The sequence below is a fragment of the Saccopteryx bilineata genome, chromosome 8 (assembly GCF_036850765.1).
Source record: "Saccopteryx bilineata isolate mSacBil1 chromosome 8, mSacBil1_pri_phased_curated, whole genome shotgun sequence".
Classification (NCBI taxonomy): Eukaryota; Metazoa; Chordata; class Mammalia; order Chiroptera; family Emballonuridae; genus Saccopteryx; species Saccopteryx bilineata.
In genome coordinates this window covers 65,926,823-65,946,171 of record NC_089497.1, presented here as the reverse complement: position 1 = coordinate 65,946,171, position 19,349 = coordinate 65,926,823, and the positions used below count along the sequence as shown (strand labels likewise).

At 41.8% G+C, this 19,349-nt stretch overlaps 1 pseudogene; it reads left to right on the top strand.

Annotated features, from left to right (window-relative positions):
- Positions 1–10,803: 10,803 nt before the first annotated feature.
- Positions 10,804–10,947, top strand: LOC136312325 (small nucleolar RNA U3; annotated as a pseudogene).
- Positions 10,948–19,349: the final 8,402 nt, after the last annotated feature.

The following is a 19,349-nucleotide window of genomic DNA, read 5'->3' as shown; positions in this document are numbered from 1 at the left end:
ATGGGGCTTTCGAAGTTGTTTGCTTTCTTATTTGTAATTACCGCGAACTCTACTCTCCCTGCCCTAAAATCTCAGGCAGACACCTGTATGTAAAACCGATTAGAGCAGAGCCTCTCTAGTTGAAGCAAGGCCAGGCCCACCCGCTGTGCCTTGCCTCATCAGGCACACTCCACTGAGGAGAAGCTCTTGTCCAGCCCTCACCCTCATCAGGCACACTCCGCTGAGGAGAAGCTCTTGTCCAGCCCTCACCCTCATCAGGCACACTCCGCTGAGGAGAAGCTCTTGTCCAGCCCTCACCCTCATCAGGCACACTCCGCTGAGGAAAATCTCTTGTCCAGCAGGCCTCCACAGCCCAGAATTTGGGGCTTGCCAACCCCAGTGCTGCCAATGGGCTGTGCCCCCGACAAGGCCCCCCTTGCTGTCTCCCTGCTCAGTGTTCCTAGCAGACACTGCTGTGCATCCAGAGTGCCTGGATGGAGTGGGCCATCGGGCCTCCGAGAGGGTGCGTGCAGGCCTGGTGAGGCAGGAGCTGCCCGGCATTAGCAAAGGCAGTGGCCGTGCTTCATTTCCACACCGAGTGCTTTGGGAGACAACATGGCATCACTCTGGTTTTTATATGCCTTGCATGAAGCTCAGCGGATCATGTGAAGTAATCAAGAGGTCTGTAGAAAAAGTCCTCTGGACCCACAAACTCACTTTCTCTGCTCAGCCTCCCGCTATGTGGACTGATGAGTCACTTGAATTTCTTTTTCGTTTCATTTTCTGAGACAAAGACGATGGTGAGGGGCAGTCTGTGGGTAGAGGGGAGGTGTTGGGGAATCCCATGGTTAGAGAACTTTACAGAAGAGGCCACATAGTAGAGAAGCAGAAGGGACAACGCTGTGGGCACTTGTGTGAAGGGTAGATGATGGCTGGGACATTCTTTGAGGCAGAGAACCAGAGAGAGGCCAGGGATTACTTCCCTCACTGACATACATGGCTGGATGTGCCTTCTGCACACCAGCAGAGAACACATGAGCAGCAGGGTGTGTACAGTGGGCATGTGGGGGAGGAAAGGGAGGTGTCTGGCTCTCCAGTTGATAGGAAGGTGGCCATTTTCCAGACTCCATCCTGGGATGTGTGTGTCTCACATGGCCGGGCAGAGGGAAACCTCTGTGTTCTTGGGAGTTGCCCCAATGGTTATGTAATGGTGTCATTCTCAGAAGGAGAGGAAGTCAGGCCAGGGGCAGGCACAATGTCCTCCTAACATAGGGAGTACTCATCTCGTGGTCCAGAAACCCATGTCCCTTCACATCTGTGTGTGTTGATTTTCTGGAAGTAAAGGATACTGTAATAATAACATCAACTCACTTTAGAAAACATACACAAAGCAGGTATGACCATATTAACAGCTTCCAAAGTCACCAGTCACAAAGTGCTTCACATTCATAATCTCTTTTAATCCTCTAGTCAAGCCGGGGTGCAAATTGTCATCCTTGGGGGGAAACCAAGACTTAGGGAGGTTAAGTGATCTTTTAAGATCACATAGCAAGTCAGTGGAGGCACAAGCTTCCCGATTACCAGTTCATTGCTTTCTCCTAGAAAGGTTGCTTCCCTGTATGTGAAAGACCTTCAAGAGAAAGATTACTAAAATTGTGCCATTACTGTTTCTTGTTGTTCCAAATGCTTGCAACCTTAACAAACTATACAGCGTGGGTCAAAAGTATACTTACAGTTGTGTGTATACAAAACAAGGAGTTTAGTCTTAAATTATTTATTAACTATTGTATTATTTTCTATTTGAGCAACTATAAATCTACTTTTGCCTCGCGCTGTATTATGTTTTTCCCACTCCTGGAACTCAACCCTTTCCCTCCATAAAGACTGACTTCTGGTCCTGGCAAGTTGGCTCAGTGGTAGAGTGTTGCCTCACCATGTGGATGTCCCAGGTTTGACTCCCGGTCAGGGCACACAGGAGAAATGACCATTTGCTTCTTCACCCCTCCTTGTCTCCCTTCTCTCTCTCTCTTTCTCTTCCCCTCCCACAGCCATGGCCAGTTGGAGCAAGTTGGCCCAGGTGCTGAGGATGGCTCCATGGCCTCACCTCAGGTGCAAAAATAGCTTGGTGGCCAAGCATGGCCCCAGAGGGGCAGAGCATCACCCTATAGGGGCTTGTCAGGTGGATCCCCATCAAAGTGCATTGGAAGTCTGTTTCTCTGCTTCCCTGCTTCTCAATAAAGAATGAAAAATACTGGCTTCCTTGGGACAAGCTGGTGGGACACTTGGCTGTGACTTTTTGCTCTATTCATCCCTAGGTCCAGACAGAATTCTTCAGGATTCCATGGGGCTCATTCCATTTTCTGGTTCTCAATTAGAGTCAGTGGGAAATGTTACTTTCTTGAGGATTCCAGAGAACTTGACTCTATGACTTCAAAAAGTCAAACACTGAGATTGTGTGACTTTGTAACCTAGAAGGGAAAAACTCTAAGGTGTTCCTAGGGGTGGTGGGGTCATTGCACATGGTTGGAAATCACCAACTTAAGATTCAGTTGAGACGTGTGTAGGCTCAGGCGTTGGACAGCTCTGGAGCTGAGGGCCTCTTTGCATCTGCTCATATGGTGGTGGGCCCCTCACCTGTCTCTGAGTCCCCTATCCACCACATTTCTGAAATAGGGATGGTAACAGCTGCCTATGAAATGCTTTGTGACCAGGCAGCAGGCGTTGTTCTGTAGCCAAGTATTACAGAACAGATGAGCTTTGTCTGAAGCCATCTCCTAAGGCATTCAAGTGTGGGATATTTAGAGGACCACAAAATGCCATTGCTCAAAGGGGCAGTTTAGCAGCTATCTAATCAAACCTTCTACTCTCTAAATATATGCTTTATATACCACTCTTATGGAAGACTGTCCAGCTTCTGCTTAAATGCTTCAAATGACAGCCACCTCACTATTCTAGAAGGTAGCCCATTTCTCTGTTGTACATTTATATCAGAAAACTCAGTCATACAATAAATAGGAAGCTGTTGCTTTTAATTTTCACCCATTTTCTCTAGAGACTCTAATGTAAAAATTAATTTCCATCCCCCCACTTCCACGTTTTTAATATAGGATGTACCAGAAGGTGGTTTCAATGGCCTTCCCTTCAAGGGATCCTATAGTTGCTGTTGGCTGGGTATGGACACCATGTTCAGAGAAGATGGGAATGGTGGCATTGAAGCATTGGGTTCTGCCTTTGTCTCTTTCAGCTTTTGGGGACCAGGAACAAGGCTCTCCCTACACATCGTCACATCCTATGCAGCTTATCAGAGTGCTGTTTATTGCACCTTCACATAGGACACAGTTAAACATTAATAAGAAAATTTAAAAAGAAATGAAGAATTACTTGACCGAGCAGAGGATGAAATGCTTGTATGACGGCTTTGGCACCAAGGTGGAAAAGAAAGGCCGTTTCTCTGTTGTGTGCACCTGTGGCCCTTGGAAGGGATATTTGTCACAGGGAGACTGGGCTTCTGTTTAGTCATCCAGGGATTAGAAGCCACCAGTCCCTCCCTGCCACGCACAATCCTCAAGACGGCAGGCTTATACAGAGCAGCATTTCAGAAAACACCAAAAAGGAGTTATTTATTCCATGCTGATTAAGAGTTTCTGATGGCTCAAATGTCTGAAATTCTAGGATTCATTTTGTGTTTGAGAAGCAAAATAAAAGGATTTGAGTCCAAAAGCCCGGGTTTGGGTGGAGATTCTCTCATTTCTTGAGTATGTACTAATTGGGCCATTCACTTCACCCCTATGAGTCTCAGTTTCTAAATTAGTAAAATGGTAAAATAAAAAATTCCTAAACTGTGGTGTGTGTTGTGCATGTGTTATTTCCAAGATTAAATGAGCTAAAGTTTCTTCTTTAAACTGCATTAACTATTGTCAGCTTTGGAATGATCTGCCTGCCCCCAAATCCTTCTCCAGGCGTTCAAGATGTCAAGTGTTAGTTTGTTTATATATGCAAACCATGTGTAATATATTTAGACAGCTTATTACTGTGCTTAGTTTTTTTAAAAAGTTAGATGACATAGATACAAGTTTGAGTCTTTATCAACCAGTCAGCATACATTAAAGAATATAGATCAGTGCTTTTATAAATGTTGGGAAATGAGGCTTTTATTTTCCATTTCAGTTTGAAGTCTTTGTGATAGATCATAGACCACACCCACAGATCTTTGTAGTGTGCATCTCAGGCCAGCAGGAAAATATCAAGTTAAGTTAAAAAAAAAATTATATCCAACTTAAGGACCTCACCCCCCCACATCCATTCATTCATTCATTCTCCCGCCCATCCATTAATTCATCCATTCAATGACCATATTTACTAATTCTATGCTATGTGCTGTGAAGAATCCAAAGAGGTCCCTTGTCTGAAGAACTCACAGTAGAGTTGGGATATGAGAGATGTGCATATGTAACAGCAATATATGGCAGGAAGGTTCTACATGAAATTTATAAACAAGCTGCTCTAGAAACTCAAGAAAGGGGCAACTAATTCCATCTCCCTACTAAAAGGAGGAGAGAGGGGGTTTAGTGAAGGCTTTACCAGTTAAAACACGCATATATGGATAAGGTGTAGGAATTTGGGGTCCTCACGCATTTGGTTCCCTGCTTCCCCAAAGCTGTGTGGCTTTGGGAAGTTTTCTATTCCTCAACTTTCTTATAGTAGTATGGATCTCCTGGAATTGCTACGAAGGTTTAAAGAGGTAATATGATGCCTGGCAGGTTGCAGGAGGTCAATAAATGTTAGTTGTTATTGTTATTATTTCACTCAAGAGATTGAGACTAAGGTAAACCTCTATAAATGAGTTAAATTTTAAAAGATAATAATGGAAAACAAGGGTGTTCCAAGCAGAGGGAAGAGTCTGAGCAAAGGCCAAGAGGAAGAAAGTTTTCAGAGAAACATGACCAGCTCTATGTGTTTGTACAGTACAGCATGTGGAAGGTCATGAGAAATGTGAGGGGTTAGTGATTGTTGGAGGTATGGCTAAAGAAGTAGGTCACTATCTTAGAAGGCAAAGGAATTAGGTAATAGTAGAAAAATAGTTTCCACAAAAAAGTGCATTGTCTTAGGAGCGTGTATAGATCATACTGGACTCTTCATTTATATTTATTTTTCTTTACATAAAAGAAACTAAAAATTCTTACGATTCAATAAATCTTTTCCTATTAATTCATAAATATTTCTTATCCTTTATTGGATTCCCATGTCAAATAATTTCATGTCACATCTCCAGATGAGGTTATTCTGAGGGAGGAGTGAGTTTTCTTTACCCCAGAGAGTCCATGAGGTACTCAGACTGCTGTTCTCATTTAGCTAGTTTCTTAGATTTATGGATTGTTTGCTTAGATTTAACTAAATAAAACCTCACAGAATAGACAGGTAGTTTTAAAAGATTCCTGCAAAGAACCTGTGGATTGAGAATAATACTTACAACAAACATAAGCAAACTACAAGACAAATGGCAGAGCTAACATTTCTCTTGTTCCTGGCTTTCTACTGGCCACACATCAGGGGTTAAAGCCAACGGTGACCTAATCAGATATAGCAATCAGTAAGCCAAAAATAAAATTCTCAGAAAGAATGCTTGAGATAAGAGTTTACATTCACTATTATTAATGATAAATTTTGCAAAGGGTGTTGATTATGTCTTGAGATGGTAGAAAAGATAGTATGATTTTTATGAAGATTAGCATACATTTTGAAGTATTCTTTATTTCTATTTATCTCTTTTATAATTTCTATTTTTTATTATTTTCACAATTTGGATAATATATTCACATGGTTGTACACACACATATTATATATCCATTTGGGTGCACAGACAAATGTTTTTTTACTGGTGGGGTTGTATACTTAGAATTCAGAAGATTATTGGTAGGGGGCCATGGGAAACCATTATTGGAGGCTGTTGAGCAGAGCTATGTTTGGGATGACTAACTTCCTCACATTTTCTCAAGGCAAAATAAACTGCGACACAAGGAATACAGGTTGGTGGAGTCTGGAAGAGACCCACTGAACAGATTGGCTCTTCCTCTTCCAAAAATGTTTTCTCTCTTTTTACTAAGGTAAATCACAGACCTTCTCAAACCACCAGCAGGAGCTATCTAGGACATGTTCCCTGAGCCAGGCTTTCTCTGGCTTCCCGCAGAGGAAAAAGAATGCTTAGAACACCCTTCAGCTAATTTCCTCTCCTCCACAGTTCTTGCTTTACAAGAAGCCAACCCCGAGACCGTCTTCAGTTTTGACTGAGTTTGTTGTATGACAAGGGGGCAGGCTTTCCTCCCCAAAGGAGGCAGAATTAGAATAATCAAAGGTAGGGACTCTGGAGTTAGACAACCTATGTCCAGTTCTACCAGGTATTCCTGAACTTACCTTAGCTAGCCCTTTATTCCACAGGAAAGTGGGGATAACCATTGTACCTGTGTGAGAGTGATGAGGAGTAAATTAGATAATAAGTGTAAAAGATGGAGTCCGATTCCTGGCATGGAATAAATTCCCGAGGAATGCGAGCTCTCCTTGTTACAAAGGAATTAATTGGAGCATGGTCTGAAAGGCTCCAGGGAAGAAACGGAAAAGGAGGCTTCCAGGAATACAGATCCTTTAATCTCCTTAAAGCAATATCCAAACAAAAGTATAAATCTCTATGGAAGCCAGCAAGCTTAAGACTGCCAGTGGGGAAGGGGGGGGGGCTGAGATGGTTGTCTCTGAGTCACTCTCTCTCTCTTACTCATCTGTCACCTCTATCATCTCTGGCTATTGCCACAGTTTCTCATCAGAAATTGTGAAATAAATGGCCTGTACAGTAATGCCTGGGTGAATAGGTGAACCCCAGGCACGTTGCCAACTCTCCGTGCACTTTAAACATCCTTAGGTGTAGTGGACTAATTTCTAGAAAGAAAGGAAAATGCTCATAATCATGTCCAGGAGGACTTACCAGTGCAAAGTGGACATTCTGAGGCCTTCCAGGGTGGAATTTACCTGAAGGAAAAAGATGTGATGGGTGGCAGGAGTAAACCCAGCTCATTTATAGCCACATCGTTTGTTTCCAGATGTAATCAAGAGCCTGGAGGATGAGGACAGGTAATTTTGGTAACAATTAAGTCACCATACCAATAAATTTGCTTATTTATACTGGGCTAGAGATTTCCAAAGTATTTTCATATGTGATATTAATGGTGGTGATGATAATAATGATGTTGATGATAATGATGATGATATATTATTTTACTAGGCCCATTTTCACCTCCTTTCTCTTTCTGTCTCCCAGCAGTTTCCGGAAAAGTATTATGATCTCTAATTAACACGTGACAAGTCTGAGGCCCAGAGCTTGTGAAGAGCCTGATCATAATCACATAGGTGGGAAGGAACAGAGTCAGGTGAAAACCCAGGTCTTTGAAGCAGAGTCTTCTTCCCACTTTGCCACTGTTACCTCTCATTTTGTTCATGTGATCTTCATAAATTACCCCAGGTCCCTTTGGTTGGAAGGAAGTTTCCTTCTCTGTCAGACAGGCAGATCTGGCCATCGCATGAACATCCCTTTGTTAATTCCTCAGTGATAGGGTGCATTACCCCATAGTGATGATCTTCCTATGAGTGTGTCTCCCACAGTTTGTGATTTCCTAAAGAACTGGGATGGTGTCTAACTCATCTGTGTGTGCTCAGAACTCAGCTCAAAATCTGGTATGTGACAGATGCTTATCAACTGAATGATGAAGAAATTAATGTATTCAAACAAGATGTCCTCTCTACTTCTTTCTGCCTCTTCTATTCTGTCTGTTCTTCTAGGCTCATCTTAGAGCCCATGATGTTATCTATCTCTTTTAAACCTCTATAGAGTCATAGACTCTCGGCCATATTCTTAAAATGTATCTTATCTCTTCAGCCCACTGGGTTCTTGAGGATGCAGATTACATCTGAGTGTCCAATGAGTCACTTATGGGATCTAAGCCAGTTGTAAGCAGAATGGGTGTATGGTGAATGCCCATGCCCACGTTCATATGGTCGCCTGCACTTTGGCAAGAGCTGGTAGGACAAGTTGGTGGCAGAGTCTAAGGTGCCTTGGCAGAGAGCTCATGGCCAGGAGCCCAGAACTTACCTGGCTTATCAGCATGCTGCTTTCACAATCACTGAAACTGTGTCTCATGAACCCTTTTGCAGATGGGGAATTTTTTGAAGTTAGACTATTGATCTCTGAAATGATCAAGCTTCAGAGCAAAAGTTATCACTGCAACTTAATTGTGTAAAGAAGTGTGAACCAGAAGTTCGTTGTCAAGAAGGAGCAAATATAAAGGATTCTGTGAACCAGTTGGATGTGATCAGAAACAAATTAGGAAACTGGAACATTGAGCTAGTTAATAAGTTGGTAAACTAACAAGTTAGTTTGCTTAAATGAGAGACTTAAATGTGATTAAAAGTAAATAAATTGAAAGAAATAATAACCTACAATTTTACCAAGTTGCTATCTCTTCTGACCCAACAATTCCATTATTGGAGATTTATTCTAAGAAACTATTCTAGGAAAAGAGACACCAGAAAAGTGGCCAAAAAGGTATAATTGATAATAGAATTGAATAGGATATAATGTAATTTTGGAATGCTGATATAAATAACAATATATTCACTAATGTACTATTTTGAAGCCATTTAGCTCTCTCATTATAAAGACCACATTGTAATCACTCATTGTGTGATGCTTATGAAAAACATTGAATGTAAAATTATATTTGTGCTGCATGTCTAACACTATGAGAAACATGCCTTTTTAGAGAAGACAGGAAATAATGAAAATACATGATTTATAAAGATAGTAAACTGTGGGTGGCTTTTAATTCCATAATCATGGTATTTTGTATTTTGTATAATATAAAAAAATCTTATGTTAATCGGGTACTTAAAAGAAAAACCTTAACAAAAGGTGCATTGTACCCAACAGTCATTTCAGAGATGCTACACTTTAGACTTGTTCCTTTTTATAACCTCATCTTCAAACATAGGTCCAGTTTAGATTTTTTCCACTAGTAACAAGTTTGATATTGCATACTTAAAAGTCAGAAAGACTTTGGACAAGTAGCTATAGATACGGATATGGATATGGATGTAGACATAATTTCCCTTGACAGATAGACCTCATAAGTCCTCTTCTGCATCAGTTGTCTCATGGAAAAAGATGCCTATATATGAAAAGTGGAAAGATTATAAATGGGTGGATTTATATGCCCTTCAAAATGCATGAGAGCTTAAAAATCAAGGGAGTCACATTTAAGGGATCCAAGGGAAGAAGAGTTCTGCTCTTGTTTTCCAGTGTTTCCTAGACAACCAGACACCACCTGTCTTTCCCAGGTTTCTTTGTCAGATAGTCCTGGGAGTTCGCTAGCCAAATGACTTAACAATTGGGAAACCCAGACATCTTTGAGCTGACAGAAGATTAGCGGTCTGTGTTCTTAGTATCAAAGTCAACAATAAGAAAAAAATCATCATAACAAAACCAAAAATACTCCTTCCCATCCTTAAAGACATGATATTTATCTTTCAGGAATCCTATTTCTCTAGCTCTCAGAAAGAAATTCCAGATCTTTCTTTTTTGAGGGTGTTGCTCAACACCAAAGATTATCCATTCATCCAGACTTGTTCTTATTTTCAGTAACTTAAAAATGTGTTGTCCAATAGCATTAGCTATTAGCCACATATGAAACCTGAATTTAAATCAATTAAAATTTAATACAAATTTAAGATTCTTCAGTGGCACTACCCACACTTCCCATGCTCAATTGCCACATGTCCAATAACTACCATTTGGCAGCACAGATGTAGAACACTTCCACCACAACACAACGTTCCACTGGACAACGCTCATCGGAAAGACCATAAAACAAATTGTCAACTATATTCAACATGCATAAGATGTGACTACCTCTTTATTGAAATGTAAATAAAGGCAAATGTAAAAATTCAAAAATTTAAATTGCTTTTGATATAATTTTAAAAAATATTTCAAAGTTATTTTAAATATAAAAAATTATAAATTAAAAATTAAAAGGAAACTGCAACTAGGTTATAACTAATAGATAAAAATATTTTCAATAAATATTATTGTAAAATTTAAATCTTGTTCATTTCTTTAAAAAAATTGAACTGTCTACAATGCCTACTTAGGTGAAAATGTTATGAATCCATACCACACTTGTTATATAGATTAGATATCAACCTACACATGTATAAATTTTTTAAAAATATTTTACTTATTGATTTTACAGAGAGAGGAGGGAGTAGTGAGAAGTATCAACTCATAGTTGCTTCACTTTAGTTGTTCATTGATTGCTTGTTGTATGTGCCTTGAACAGGCAAGACCATGGTTTCAAAAATGAGACCTCATCATTCTATGTTGATGCTTTACCCACTGTACCACCATAGTTCATGCTATATGCACATATACAAATTTAAGAGTAAAATAAACTGTTTAATTTCCCAGAAGGATTCCTCAACTGCCATGTACAACAGCTGGAAATCCATGCTGATCCAGAACTACCTGGAGAGTCATGAATGAGAACATAAAGAGAAGCAAGAAAAGGGACACTCAACACTATTTTCTTATCAAGGACCTATGACATTTATGCTAGCTGAGAGGAAGGATTTGACAAGTTGTTTAATTTTTTTACCTAAGTGCTTAACCAGTCGAATCCTCCCTGTTCTCTGCTACAGTTTCCATCTGCAAAGTTGGTAGTGGGGCACACCCTTAAACCTCCACAGCATCCAGACACAGTTGCCTTTTGTTTCAAGGGCATAGGAAAGACTATACTTTCAGGGATCATTTCTATAGTTTGTTTCAAGGGCATAGGACCAAAAAATCTGAAGATCTGAGGTCCTGAATAGTGTTGGTCACAAGAATGGATGGTTTTAGTTATAGGTCTGACTGTGCCAGTTCTGAGTGCCAGATCCTGAATGACAGAAGCCCCATGCCTTCTTTTTCAGATTTATTTGTTTTCATGTTTGTGATATGCAGTAGTGCTCATCCTCAAAGGTAAACCAGGGGCCCTCTTACTTGCATCTTAGGACAGCACTGTCAAGAGTCACATGGGTGTGTTAAGTAACAGGAATAAGAAACACCAGTCTGACAGGTTTATAGTATACACAGTTGATGAGGCACTCCATGGGCTACAAGTCAAGAAAACTCAAGGAGAAAAATATTAATATCCTTTGATCCCATTTTACAAAGGGCTTTATAATTGGGATGTAAATTTTCTGAGGTAACAGAGCTGGTAAGAGGCAGACCCAAGATTCAAAACCAGGACTATCTGAAGCCAAGCCCTTTGCCTAACCATTCCATAACCCACTTTATATGAATGACTGAGCTGTGGGCAGGAGAGACTGTAGCTTCTGAAGTTGGTCATCTGATGGAGAGATGTGTCTGGGAAGAAGTTGGTGCTGAAAGCTGCCTTATTTTATGAATGAGGAGAGGACTGAAGGTTGATGAAATGAAACCTGAGAGTATAAATCCCCAGCAGAAAGGTGATTGGGAAAGAGTTGTGGCTGCTGCCACATAGGTCTACTCACATCTCTATTCTGCTACTCTACTACAAAAATCAGAAATATCCATTGGCTCCCTGGTGCCTCCATGACAGGCCACACTCTTTGGTAGCTTCTTAAGAGCAACTGCAATCTTGTCCAACCACCTTAGTCAGTAATAGCTCCTTCTTTCATACCTACCCTCAGCATAGCCTCAATTTTAGTCTCCATGAACTACATATTCTCAGAAAACAATATGGTATTTTATCCTTCCCATTTTGTACTGTTCCCTTACCTAGAATGCACCCTTTCCTCCTACCTGTCTAGAGAAGTCTTAATCATCTTTCAGGTTATAATTCAAATGTCACCTCCTCAGCCACTTGTTCCTAGAGTCCCCACGGGGGGGGAGGGTTGGTCACACCCTTCTCTGAGGCCTCTAGAACTTTATTCAGACCTAAATAAGAGCTTCTATGATGTTTGCAGTCTATGATGTTTGCCTATATGTCCACCTTTCTCACTAGACAGTGAGCTCCAGCAGAACAGAGGCCATTTCATAACAGCCTCAGCATTCTCTCCGTTCCATCCCTATGTGCCAAGCACAACCCCTAATATATAGCAGGCTCTTAAAAAGCGTTGAGTGTTGAATGAATGAACAAATAAAAGCCAAGAAAAGATGACCTTGAGGACTTGGTTTCCTGGGAGGAGACTTGGCCCTCAATACCCACAGCCCCCTTTGAGCAATGTCCCCTGCGTGGCATTGAGCCACTATCGAGGGCCATTGCACCAGCAGAAGCTTAGGGTGGGGCTGATGTGAAAACAAACAAGGAAGACAAAAACAAAGGGTGTGTTGAAACCTTAAAAATGTTCTATTCCTTGGTGTTCAGCCTTGCCACGCCTTCTAAAGCAGGTGGATTCTTAGTCTGGTATTCTGAGAGGATCCATTGTAGGCTTTGGGATCAGGACCGAGAAGCAGGAGAGACAGGGGGATGTCACTTGGCCTCCATGTTTAGCTTTTCTCTTTGTGTGTGTGTGTCTTTCCAGACAGAAGAAACCTTGACATTCCCCTGTTTTAATTACCTAATTATTTTGACACCTTGGGCTGTTGCATACTGCAACACATTGTTTTGTCAAGAATACTGCATTGGGGTGTACCTAGGCTTAGTCAGATGCAACTGACAGGAAGCAAGTTCTGACAGCCAAGGAAATGTTGGGCAGAGGGAGAATTATAGGGAGGGCAGGGAAGGTGGCGAAGGGAAGAAAGAGGAAATGTTCTCTACACTGAGAAGAGGATATCTTGAGAAAGGTGGCAGCAAGGTTAGTAAAACTGGATACCTCTGTCTGGAAGATTTCCCAGATAGGCCTTCAGGGAGCCGGTGCCTGAGTAGGCAAACCGGTATGCTATAGGTCCCCAAAAGGAACAAAATTAGAGAGCGCAGGTTATCATGCTAGGGATTACAGCTGCCTGAGACGGACGCTTTCTTTACTCACAAACTGCATTTCTTCTCCTTTAACAAGAGGCCAGATTTAAATTTTTTCTGGCAAGCCCCCAAGTGCTCCTTACTTATGTACTCCAGAGACAAAATGAGAGAATGACTCAAAACAGTCATCAAAGCTCTCACAAATAGGACTATTCAAGCAGGAGACTGTGAACAACCATGGTCAGAGTATTTGTCAGAATGGTGGAACACAGCCCCAGCAAGGTCCTGTCCCAGAAAAGTTTAATTCTAACCTCTGGTATTGCAGGTGGAGGAACCAATGGAGCAGATGTTGTAGAGAGGCTAAGACCTTGGCCATCCTGAAACTTGAAGGCCAAGAAGTGTGTCTCAGTGATATGAGCCCAGGGTGGGTGGGCCTCAGGAGACCAGGGTGCAGACAAACTCAGCATCTATTACTTTACATTATTAGATTTATTACTATTATAGTTATTACTTTACTAGATTTATCAACTGTAAAATAAAAAGATGAATCTCTGTGGGTGTTGGTTCTGAAATATACAGCAAGATCTTGGAGGCCACAATTAAATAGGATACATCTTCCCAGAACATCAATTTTACCTGATGGCAAGCACTTTAGAACAGTTTTTGTATTTTTTTTCCAAAGTTAGAAACAGGGAGGTAGTCAGACAGACTCCCGCATGTGCCTGACTGGGATCCACCCAGCTTGCCCACTAGGGAGCAATGCTCTGCCCATCTGGGGCGTAGCACCGTTGTGGCCAGAGCCATTCTAGCACCAGAGGTGGAGGCCATAGAACCATCCTCAGTGCCCGGGCCAACTTTGCTCCAGTAGAGCCTTGGCTGCGGGAGGGGAAGAGAGAGACAGAGAGGAAGGAGAGGGGGGGGGGTGGAGAAGCAGACGAGCGCTTCTCCTGTGTGCTTTGACCAGGAATCAAACCTGGGACTTCACCATGCTGGGCCAACACTCTACCGCTGAGCCAACCGGCCAGGGCCTAGAACATTTTTTTTCCCAAAAATTAATTTACTTGTCCACCAAATACTTATTATGCATTTGCTACATGCCAGGTACTAATTTAAGCAGTTTTAATATCAAAGTAAACATGCCTTTATTATGAAACAATTGTGTATAATTTACATGATGGAAAGTAAACAAGGGTCTTTCAAAATATTTTTCATATGCAAGGCACTGTGTCCTTTCACTGTCACCTCCAATCAAATAATGTATATTTGTTCTCTTTTGCTCCAGACACATTCCAAAGGCCAGTGTGCCAGTGGTCCCAAGCACCTTCCTAGCTGATACAGCCTATATTGTCACAACCACCTGAAATTAAGCAAATCTTCGTTGTTGACAACAAGTTCCATTCATATCCACCAGCCAAAAGTAAGGAAAGAAAACTTAACTTTTCATAAGTACTACTACCTACCTAGAGGTAATAAGTGTATTAGCTTTCATAAAGCAATTTCATGTGTTCTTTATAGCCATCCACCTGCAAAGCCAGTATCACTGCCCTCATTTGAAAACTGAGGAGAGAAAGCAGAGGGTCAGAGAAGTTTTATGGTATATTCAAAGTCTCAGTGCTAATAAACGGAGGAGACAAGATTTCATCCTGCCTTGGCCTGGCTCTGAACCAATTTTTTTTTTCACTCTACGACCGCACCCTTCAAAGAGGGTGGTGATCATGTCACTTTTCCCCTTGATATCTCTCTCTGTCTCACAGCATGGCAATATTATCTTAAACTCAGGTAATAAGGACATAGTATTAGAGAGAAAATGCACGTGACCCAATCCACAGAGTCACAGGATGTTGGAATTGGATAAGATTGTAGAAGTTTTTCAAGACCCTTGTTTACAGAGAGGAAACATGAAGCCTAGGCTATAAAGTAAACACTGTGGAAAGAAGCTCTCGTGTTAGCAAGACCTACATCAAGGGACCCTGGAGTCTCTTAAACTTCCCCAGACTCACTTTCCTTCCCTATAAAATGGCATTGAATGGTGAAATAATGCCACATGCTGAAGGCTATGGTCAAACCTATATAAAATCATGTATGTGCATGATTTTCACATCCTGAAGTGCTATGTACAGATGAGTTTGACTCACCTCCCAGCACAGACCCAGGACTCGAGGTTGGTAACTCGACTGCTGGTTAAGCAGTTTCCCAGCTGCCCCCGTGCTGAGGAGCCTCCGTGGGGCTGTGGGGATGTTACCGCTGCCCACCAGCTTCTAAAGCAGACTCTAGTCCTTTGCAAAGGAGTGGATGGGTGCATACTTTTGTCACCTGAGAAAATGGAACCAGCCACCCATGGTCCATCCATAAAACACCCCTGTGGGCGGGAACAAACAACACAAACATCATGGTTAAGTGCCTGGGGTAAACTGGGCATTATACCCACAACAGCCTAGTCCAGGTCCCTGCCCTCCAGATGAAGGGAGTTTCCCCAAAGTAGGTGACTCACTTAGGGAGTGTCATTAGATATGGCATGTGCCAGACCAAATCTGTTTTGATTAGTGCAACATCAAGCCTGTAAACAGTGGGAGCATGGAGTTTCCCCCACCCTCACCTCTACTTCTCTGAGCTCATAGGCAGAGCGTTCTGTAGGGCTGTGCCAAACATAGCTCTGTGCCCTCAGCCCCTCTGGTGTGTACTCTTCTTAGTTCCCCAGGTGTGACCCTGCTATCACCACCCCAGCCCCAAGAGAAGAAATGTGCAAAACATTCACCCGCTCATGATATCACTGGAGAAACTGAAGCCCAGAAATGATTCAACGTCTGCATGTGAATCAGTATTACAGAACCCCAGACCCCAGGAATCGACTCGTAGCTCCTGCTTCCCATGCTTGGCCACCAGGCCCTTCTGACTCCATGCTTTGTGGCCTCCTGGGGAGCAGAAGCCATGTTTTCTCAGGCTGCGGTGGCCCGGGCACCCTCTAGTACCAGGCAAGACACATTAATAGGCATTTCACACAATGTTGGTCAGTGTCTAAGACACCAACTCACTTCTCTTTGAGCTTCCTGTTTTCTAATCTGTGAAATGCCAGAGTTAAATTAGATGACTCTGAAATACTTTCCATTTTTGTACTTGTATTTTTAGGCAGGCCAAGGGCCTTAACTTGGTAAATGGGAATAATGGAAATCGAATTAGGAAAGCAGTTGGGGTCCCAGATGTTGTAGAGGAACCTCCCAATGAGAGTACAAGGGGGAGCAGGTAAAAATGAGAGAAAGTTGTGAGGGGTAAATCCTTCCCTCACAGAGCCCACAGCCTGGGGCAAAAGAATGTCCTTACCACGAGTAGAGATGATATTCGCAAGCAAAATAAGTCAATGGAAAAAGTGGTACATATATGCTATGGAGTACTACTCAGCCATAAGAAATGATGACATCGGATTATTTATAACATGGATGGACCTTGATAACATTATACTGAGCGAAATAAGTAAATCAGAAAAAACTAAGAACTATATGATTCCATACATAAAAATGAGACTCAGAGACATGGACAAGAGTGTGGGGGTTACTGGGGGGGGGAGGAGAGGGAGGGGGATGGGAAAGGGGAAGGGCACAAAGAAAACCAGTTAGAAGGTGATGAAAGATAACTGGACTTTGGGTGATGGGAATGCAGCATAAGCAAATGGCAAAATAACCTAGAGCTGTTTTCTCTGAATATATATATGTACCCTGATTTATCAATGTCACCCCATTAAAATTAATAAAAAATAATGTTAAAAAAAAGAACCATATAATTTCACTCACACGTGAGATGTAAAACATAAAGCAATAAACAAACAAGTCAAACCAGCAAACAAAAAACTCACAGATATAAACAACAGTAAAATGGTTGCCAGACGTGAGGGGGTTTGGGGGGAGGTAAAAAAGAGGAAAGGGAGCCAGATACATATATGGTGAAGGAAGGAGACGACGAGAAATGGTGAGCATACAATATACAGATGATATATTATAGAATTGTATGCCTGAAGCCTGTATAATCTTATTAATCAATGTCATCCCAATACATTTAATATAATTAAAAAAATAAAGATGATAAGGCAGTGCTGCTCAGTGGAAAGAACCTCCATAAGCTTGGGAGTTGGGAGGCCTGTGGTCCCATCCGGACCTTTGGCTTTGCTTTGCTAGAGGACTGACCCTGGGAAAATTACTTCTTTTTAGTGGACCTTAGTGGTTATAAGTCATAAATGTTTACGCTTCTACAATGTCACAAAAAGATCTTTACTCCCTTGATAGAGGTTGAGCAGGAGGATTCCTTCTCTATTGCCTGGTATTTGTTCTTCAAAATATGGGTTCCATGCTTAACATTGCTCATTTTTATCTGGAGACTCTTGGAACAGGCCATGGCCTTAGTCCCGACTCTGCATGCACAGAAATTCGTAGAAAGCTGAGTATGTTGTAGACCTTGATCTCTCCTAATTTTTTCCAGCACATTCCCTTTCCCTTCCTTTACTTAATATTTTAGGTAAGACACCCTCGAAGAGATTGGAAGAGACCTCAGGTCTTTACATCTTGATATTCTTCCATCTTAACACATACACATCCAGACTATGTCTGAACATCCCCAAGGGCAAGGTCTCACCATCTCCCAAAGCAGCCAGTTCTATCTGGGACAGTTCTGTTTATTAGTAAGATTTTCAAAGGAAAGATGACAACATTCTGATTGAAAGCCAGCTTCAACGCTGGTGGTCAGCTCACTGTCTATTATTTCCTTGGGATCTGTCTCCAGTGAAATGGCTGGGTTTTCCCCAGGAAGACGAGCCTCCTCACAGGTCACAGGTGTGGGTCATTGCCTCGGCGAGTGTTCCCACCTCCATTCTTAACTCTGCGCCTTTACACTTTAGGCTTAGGTTGACCATTCAAAGATCACACAGTAATTTGTTCCTTGTTTAACAATGTTTGATTTTGAGAATTTTTTCCCCTGCTCTATTTTCATTAAAAGAGTGTAACTCAGTGGTGAATCTCATGTACCAATTTCATATAGTTAATCAGGTGTAAGTATCAACACAGCCCAGGTATAGTTCAGGTATACTCAGTAGTGGTGTTATTCACTCTCTCTGAATTTGTTTTCTAGTCTGTAAAAATTAACAATATTTACCTCATGGGTTGTTGAAAGAATTAAATTAGCTCAGATGAGGTGGTTGTCCTAGGAAGAGGTAGTGTTAAGGAGACCAACTTTTCCTTCCAGTTCCATTTTATGCAGAGTCCAAATCTACCTCTCTGTAGCAGCTACCATCTCCTTGACCCCCTAGTTCCAACTTCTGGGACCATGCAAAATAAGCCTAAACCCTCCTTCCACATGGCAATCCTTCAAATATTTCTATTTGACCACAACTCCTTCATATGGCCGAAGGCCTCACCAGAGTCACTGAGGTGGGATAAAGTATATCCAAGGCCTCACCACAATGTGGAAGGAGAATCAAGAAATGCTGACTTCTCCAGCCTGGAGTGACCACTCCCACATCTGCTTCCAAGAGGAGTGGGCTGAGCCAGGGCTCCAGGAAAACCCGCTTCTGGCAACACATGACACTGAAGTGTTGAAACATGCTGCTTTGATGTTGCATTAGCTCATGATACTGCTTCCTAAATTTTCTTAATTTAGAAGAAAAGCACAGCTGCTAGAATTTTTAATATAATAATAATAAGTATGATGGTGCAATAAAGGTTTTCAGGAATTTTTCCACAAGGGCTCTGCACCCAATTGTGTAACTTTTTTTATATCCATGCAAATCAATTTTTTTTCTATTATGCAAAAGCTTCTTTTAAATTGTTTTCTAAACTTTCAACCTTTAAACTATTGAATCCTTGTGTGACTAATACGCTGTCGAGTTGAAACAATTTCTAGAACAAGATAGGATTTAAATAAATGAACAAATACTTAGACTGAATTGCTCTGTTTGCTGAATGGAAAGCCTAAGACATCTGTTTGCTACCTTTTTACCTGCTTGGGATGAGATCACTAGATAAATGCAAAATATTATTCTCATCAGCCAGTCTCATTATATATATCATGGTACCTTTCCTGACTCTGGGTGCTTTCAGGATTGGACTGCTATCACCAGAATTCCAGGGTTCTATTATGTTATTTTTTTATTTTTAAACTTTTTTATTTTTCTGAAGTTGGAAATGGGGAGGTAGTCAGACAGACACCCGCATGCGCCTGACCAGGATCCACCCAGCATGCCCATAAGGGAGCGATGCTCTGCCCATCTGGGGCGTTGCTCTGTTGTGACCAGAGCCATTCTAGCACCTGAGGCAGAGGCCACAGAGCCATTCCCAGCTCCCGGGCCATCTTTGCTCCAATGGAGCCTTGGCTGCGGGAGGGGAAGAGAGAGACAGAGAGGAAGGAGGGGGGAGGGGTGGAGAAGCAGAT